Genomic DNA, 6,449 nt, shown 5'->3' with positions numbered 1-6,449 from the left:
ATTTGAGGTCATCAGGGTCAGATCAGGGTCAGATCAGGTTCACTACAAGTATAATTATCAAATGTTCTTCCTTGCTTTGATTAAAGTGAATATCTAACATTTTTCAGTCAGGTCATCTGGACAGTTTCTTTTTTTGTGCTGAAACGTTTCGCCTTCGATCCGGAAGGCTTGATCAGTCAAGGAAACACACAATAAAACTGATTCTTACCCCAAAAGCTTACTCCAAAATGGAACAAACCAGTTTTGCTTGTGATAAGATGGTCTTTTTGGCACGCCCCCTTTGAAGGCAAAACGTTTCAGCACAAAAAAAAGAAACTGTCCAGATGACCTGACTGAAAAATGTTGGATTGTATACCTGGATTATTGAGCATGGACTTTGTTGTTTTCAACCAGTTTTACATGACTGTCAACAAGAAGAGGGCTGGCAATGGAGGAGGGGGCATACCAAAGAGACCATCTTATCACAAGCAAAGCTGGTTTGTTCCGCATTGGAGTAAGATGTTGGGGGAAGAATCAGGTTTTTTTTTTGTGTTTCCTTGACTGATGAAGCCTTCCGGATCAAAGGCGAAATGTTTCAGCACAAATAAAGAAACTGTCCAGATGACCTGACTGAAAAATGTTGGATTGTATACCTGGATTATTGAGCATGGACTTTGTTATTAAAGTGAATACTTTATTTTACATATAACATTTGTGAACATTCCTATAATTTTCTTTTCAACAATATATAACAGAACATCTGACAACAATAATAGTCCATGATCAATAATCCAGGTATACAATCCAACAATTTTCAGTCAGGTCATCTGGAAAGTTTCTTTATTTGCTGAAACATTTCACCTTCCATCTGGAAGGCTTCATCAGTCAAGGAACCGCACAACACAAAACTTATTCTTCCCCCAAACAGCTTTATTATTTAAAAACTCTGGTTCTATTAGTGGAATTTTTTTACCATACCATTTTATTTATAACACTTTAAACAGCGACAGGGCCAACCAAAGTGCTGTACAAACAGAAACAAACAGGCAAAGCACACAGCAACAGAACATAATGTAAAATCAAAATATAGAAACAAAATAATAGCAGAAAATAACATAATGACTAACACAGTGTGATGCATACAGGTTCAACACAAATGTGTTGAAAGCCAGGGAATAGTAGTGGGTTTTTAAACGGGATTTCAAAACTGTGAGGGAGGGGGCCTGCCTGACAAGCAGATGTTACTCATTCCAAAGTCTTGGGCATGTGACAGAGAAGGCCCTGTCACCTCTGCGCTTAAGAAGGGTTCCTGGAACTGTGACAAGCAACTGGTCCACTGACCTCAGAGAACGCGGTGGGACATACGGCTGCAACAGATCAGTGAGATAGGAAAAAAAATCTTAATTGAGATTATTTTGTGGTATAGCAGTTTTCAAAATAAATTATGGCAAAAGGACACCCTGGTTTTTTTTCTTCATTCCTAATGCAAGTTTTATACCAAAAACATTTTGTGACATATATCATTATCTCCACCCTTCACAATTCATATTGTGATATAAATTTTATGCAATATCGCACATCCCTACTGACAGCTGTGATAGCTGATGTCACTATGCTCTTCCAAAAGTGCAAAAAACTGCCTGTGATTCAGCACTCGTACCTTGATTAGGTTTACTATTTCATTATTATTATTATTATTATTATAAAGTTTATTCATTTTTAAAAACAAAACAATTCTATATACATAACAAATACAATCACAAATAAAATGAAAGGCAGCAGAAAGAAGAAAAAAAAATCTTATAATATCTGCCCCTTTTTCCCAAAAAATTAATTCAAACAATAATAATCTTCAAATCACAAAACCAAGATAAATAACTCCTTCTCGAGCAACAATTCATACAAATACATATTAAGCTATTTCTTTTTTTCTTTTATCAACTTTGAGCATTCTCTTAAGCATACACATTGATCTGGCATTTTTAACACCACTTTCCAGATTATTCCATAAACCAATTACTTGGATTGAAGTAGACCATCCCTTCAAAGTAATTCTAAATTTAGGTTTTACAAATATCTCTATCCCCTTAAGATTATAGCAATCTCTCTTTAAACAATATTTAATTGGATTAAAAGGTAATGTGTTATTATGAGCCCTATACATAACTGATAAAATACTATAATCTGCCAAATCATGGAACTTCAATAACTTCAGTTGATAAAATAATGTACTTGATGGGTGACTGAAATGCTTCCTGGTAATAATTCTTACAGCTCTTTTTCTGTAAAACAAAAATAGGATTTGTAATTGTTTTGCACACTTTCCCCAAAACGTCAATACAATAGATTAAGTGTTTAGTTACAACATCAGTAACATGGTTAATAATAATAATAATAGCCGCCTTGCACAACACATGCTGGTGTATAATACAATGCAAAAATACCAGTTTCTGATCTGTGCTAATTTCAGTCACTTTATTTTGCATACATTTAAAAAATCTGACCTGTAAGATTTGGACAGCCGTCTGTTGTGACACCTGCCAGCTTGTCCCGTTTCAGTCCCAGCATGTCCCATGCACACATTTACCTCCGTAAACAGATTGTTTCCTGTCGTTGTCCCTTTCATTGCAGCCAGCTCCTCCGTAATCTTGAAGTCTGTTATTCCACGGACAAATATGAGTAACTGGGCTGTGTCATGGACTTCACATCTCTTGTACAAAGTGAAGAAGAAAAAGTCAAAACTTGTCACTTCATGTTGCAGCTGAAGCTCTAGATTCCCAGCAATGTCCTCGATCCTTCTTGTCACGGTTCTTCCTGGACAGCAGGACTTGCTCAAATGCTTTTTTTCAGGGCATATTAGAGCTGAAGGGTCCACCAAGCACTCTTTGTGCTCTTTCTCTTCACCCTCCGAGAATGGCTTACTGTTTTTAGACATTTTGTGGGCTATCACAAAGATAGTCGCAGTTAATGCATCCCTGGATGGGTGAAGCTGGGTAAAAAAGCCTTGCTGCATTTGTAGCTTAGCTAGCAAAGCTTCAGATGTCTGCGCCCTTTCAGCATCAGTCAAGTTTTTGTTTCTCTGTGTGTTTTGTCTCGTAATGTCCATTCAAACTGTAATCCTTAAACATGTCGATCTGCTCTCCACAAACTAAACACACATCTCTATCTCCGAATTCAGTAAATAAATATTTAGCAGAGCATTTTTTGTTGAAAACCCTGCACTTGGCATCTACTTTTCTTTTGTCAGCATGAGTGGACATTTTTGAGGGCTAACGTCGTCTTGTGACTTGCTCGTGACAACAATTCAATCATGCACATTGCACATGTCTTGATTTACGTATCGCATCATTTTGTACGTGAATAAAACAAACTTCAAAATAAAAGCAATGCAGCTTTAGTCCACGCATGAGGTAAAATTAGAAAATATGTTTATGTTGTAATTCCCCTTACGAGGGCCGATCAAAGTCAACCAAAGGACCGCATGTGGCCCTGGGGCCATACTATGCCCAGGTCTGGATCACGCAGACTAATGGACTGTACTTACATAGCGCCTTTCTATCTTCTCAAAATACGCAAAGTGCTTTACACTACAATTTGTGCCCTCATTTACCCTTTGAAAAAGCACTCTTCTATTCTGTACAAAGAATAATCAGTCCTTTAGATCATATTCATACACCAATGGGACACACATCGGAGGCAATGGGGGGTTCAGTGTCTTGCACAGGGACGTTTCGGCATGTGACTACTGATCGAATCGAATACACAACTCTTGCATTGGAGGAGAAATGTTCTAACCACTCAGCCACAGCTGTCTAAAGTCAAAGTAACTTTAAAGAACACAGTTCACGGTGAGTATGGAAGACAACCCAAGGGTCAGGGGTCATAGTCAAGGGAGTGCATCTTCATGCTATAAGAGTATGCTTGTGGCCTTGTTCTTTTGACTTTTAAACACGACTTATCGCTGTGTTTAAACTGTATTTTCTTCCACTCCTTTCCAAATTCTACCACTTGGAATGGTCTCATCCCATGGGTTTATTTTGTCTTGTCTACTTGTTTTCGCCAGGACAAATTGTTTGTACTTAGTTCACACTAAGTGTGTGTTCTCTGTGTCTTGGCTTTCAGCCTATTAATGGTCAATCAGTAATCATCTTAAAGCCACACACGGACACAGCAACAAGCTGCAGCATGTCCATCATGAGACACAGACACATGGCTGAGACAATAACAAGGAAAACATAAAAATAAAAAAAAAAGGAACTGTGGTCTTTTAGAGACCTTGCTGCGTAACCTCATTCAGACCAGCACAACCTTGATTCACAAAAGTGACAAATGAGGGCTGCTAGACAGAAACAAAAGTCAGTCAAACGTTTTAGGACTGTACATCTGGCTTTGACATTTTATAGTTTGTGAGCTGCATTTGGTCATCTAGCTTTGCCTGATCGTCCAGCTGGAGTTCAATAAAAATCAAACACAAATAATTGTTCATTCTGCACAGAAACCCAAATACAACATTTTTCAGTCAGGTCATCTGGACAGTTTCTTTTTTTGTGCTAAAACGTTTCGCCTTCAATCCGGAAGGCTTCATCAGTTAAGGAAACACACAACACAAAACTGATTCTTCCCCAACAGCTTACTCCAAAGTGGAACAAACCAGTTATGTTGGTGCTAAGATGGTCTCTTTAGCATGCCCCCTCCTCCATTACTGGCCCTCTTCCTTGTTGACAGTAGTGTCAAACTGGTTGAAAACATATTCCAAACATAAAAAAAAAATCCAGGACCATCTTAGCACCAACATAACTGGTTTGTTTCAATTTGGAGTAAGCTGTTGGGGGTAGAATCAGTTTTGTGTTTTGTGTTTCCTTGACTGATGAAGCCTTCCGGATCGAAGGCGAAACGTTTCAGCACAAAAAAAGAAACTGTCCAGCTGACCTGACTGAAAAATGTTGGATTGTATACCTGGATTATTGAGCATGGACTTTGTTGTTTTCAACCAGTTTGACATGACTGTCAACAAGGAAGAGGGCCGGCAATGGAGGAGGGGGTGTGCCAAAGAGACCATCTTAGCACCAACATAACTGGTTTGTTCCACTTTGGAGTAAGCTGTTGGGGGAAGAATCAGTTTTGAGTTATGTGTTTCCTTGACTGATGAAGCCTTCTGGATCGAAGACTAAACGTTTCAGCACAAAAAAAGAAACTGTCCAGATGACCTGACTGAAAAATGTCGGATTGTATACCTGGATTATTGAGCATGGACTTTGTTGTTAGAAATCCAAATACTTTGTTTTCATTTTGAAACCAGCTGCAGCTTTACTGTTCCTTTTGTTTTCGAGGCAACTGCTGTGATTTGTTTGAGTTTTAACAATTGAATTAGTACTCTTGAGTGCAAGTTTGTTTAAGGAGCCTCTGCACTAATAAGATTTTAACAAAAATTTAAGATGACGTGTTTTCAACAAGACATACACTTCTAAGCATTTAAAGTAATTAATGAAGTAATTGGCAAATCAGTGTACTTCATTGGTACAGAACTGCTGTTGACATTCATTTATAATAAGACAAAGGAACATAATGTAGTAGCTGAAAGTGCCAACTTTGGTTACAGCATACATAAACCCATGACAAAAAGTTTTGAGAATGACACTAACAATATTGTCCATATAATTTGCATCCTCAGTATTTATGATGTCACTTTCCAGCATGATGGAGCACCAAGCCAAAAAGCAACATTGATTACTAAATTTCTTTGAGAACAAATTATCCATGTTTTAAGTCACTGGTCAGGAAACTACACAGACTTTTCACCTAGAACTTTTAGTCGGTCCTCAATGGATGGGTGGATGAAGAAAAACACAAATTCTGACAAACTCCAAGCACTGTTCTAAAAGAATGAGCTGCCATGACTCAAGATTTGGCTCAGAAGTTGACTCATAGCATGCCAGAGTGAACTGCAGAAATATTGAAAAAGAAGGGCCAGAAATTCTAATACAAACTTTTATCATAAAAATCTCATTATCAATAAAATCATTTAAAACTTGTAAAATATTTGCTATTACATGAGAATATCCACCAACATATACTGTAGATAAAGTTTTGACTTGAAAAATTAAATACCATGCTATGTGGTATTTGTTAAAATATAACTATTTGTACCAATAATTCATAACTTCATTAATTCATAAAGGTCATAACTTTTATAGACAGAATGTCTTGGTGCAACTAGGGGACAGAGGGTTTCCGGTTCGGTGGCCTCAGAATTACACCTTTGCTCTTTGCAGATGATGTGGACTTGCTGGTGTCATCATTCCGTGACCTTCAGCTCTCACTGGAGTGGTTCACAGCTCAGTGTGAAGCAGCTGGGATGAGAATCAGCACCTCCAAATCTGAGGCATGGTCCTCAACCGGAAAAGGGTGGATTATTTTCCTCAGGTCGAAGGTGAGATTCTGCCTCAAGCTTCCTCCAAAGTGGAACAACT

The sequence above is a fragment of the Nematolebias whitei genome, chromosome 15 (assembly GCF_014905685.2).
Source record: "Nematolebias whitei isolate Nwh7 chromosome 15, NemWhi1, whole genome shotgun sequence".
Lineage (NCBI taxonomy): Eukaryota > Metazoa > Chordata > Actinopteri > Cyprinodontiformes > Rivulidae > Nematolebias > Nematolebias whitei.
This window is presented reverse-complemented; position numbering follows the sequence as displayed.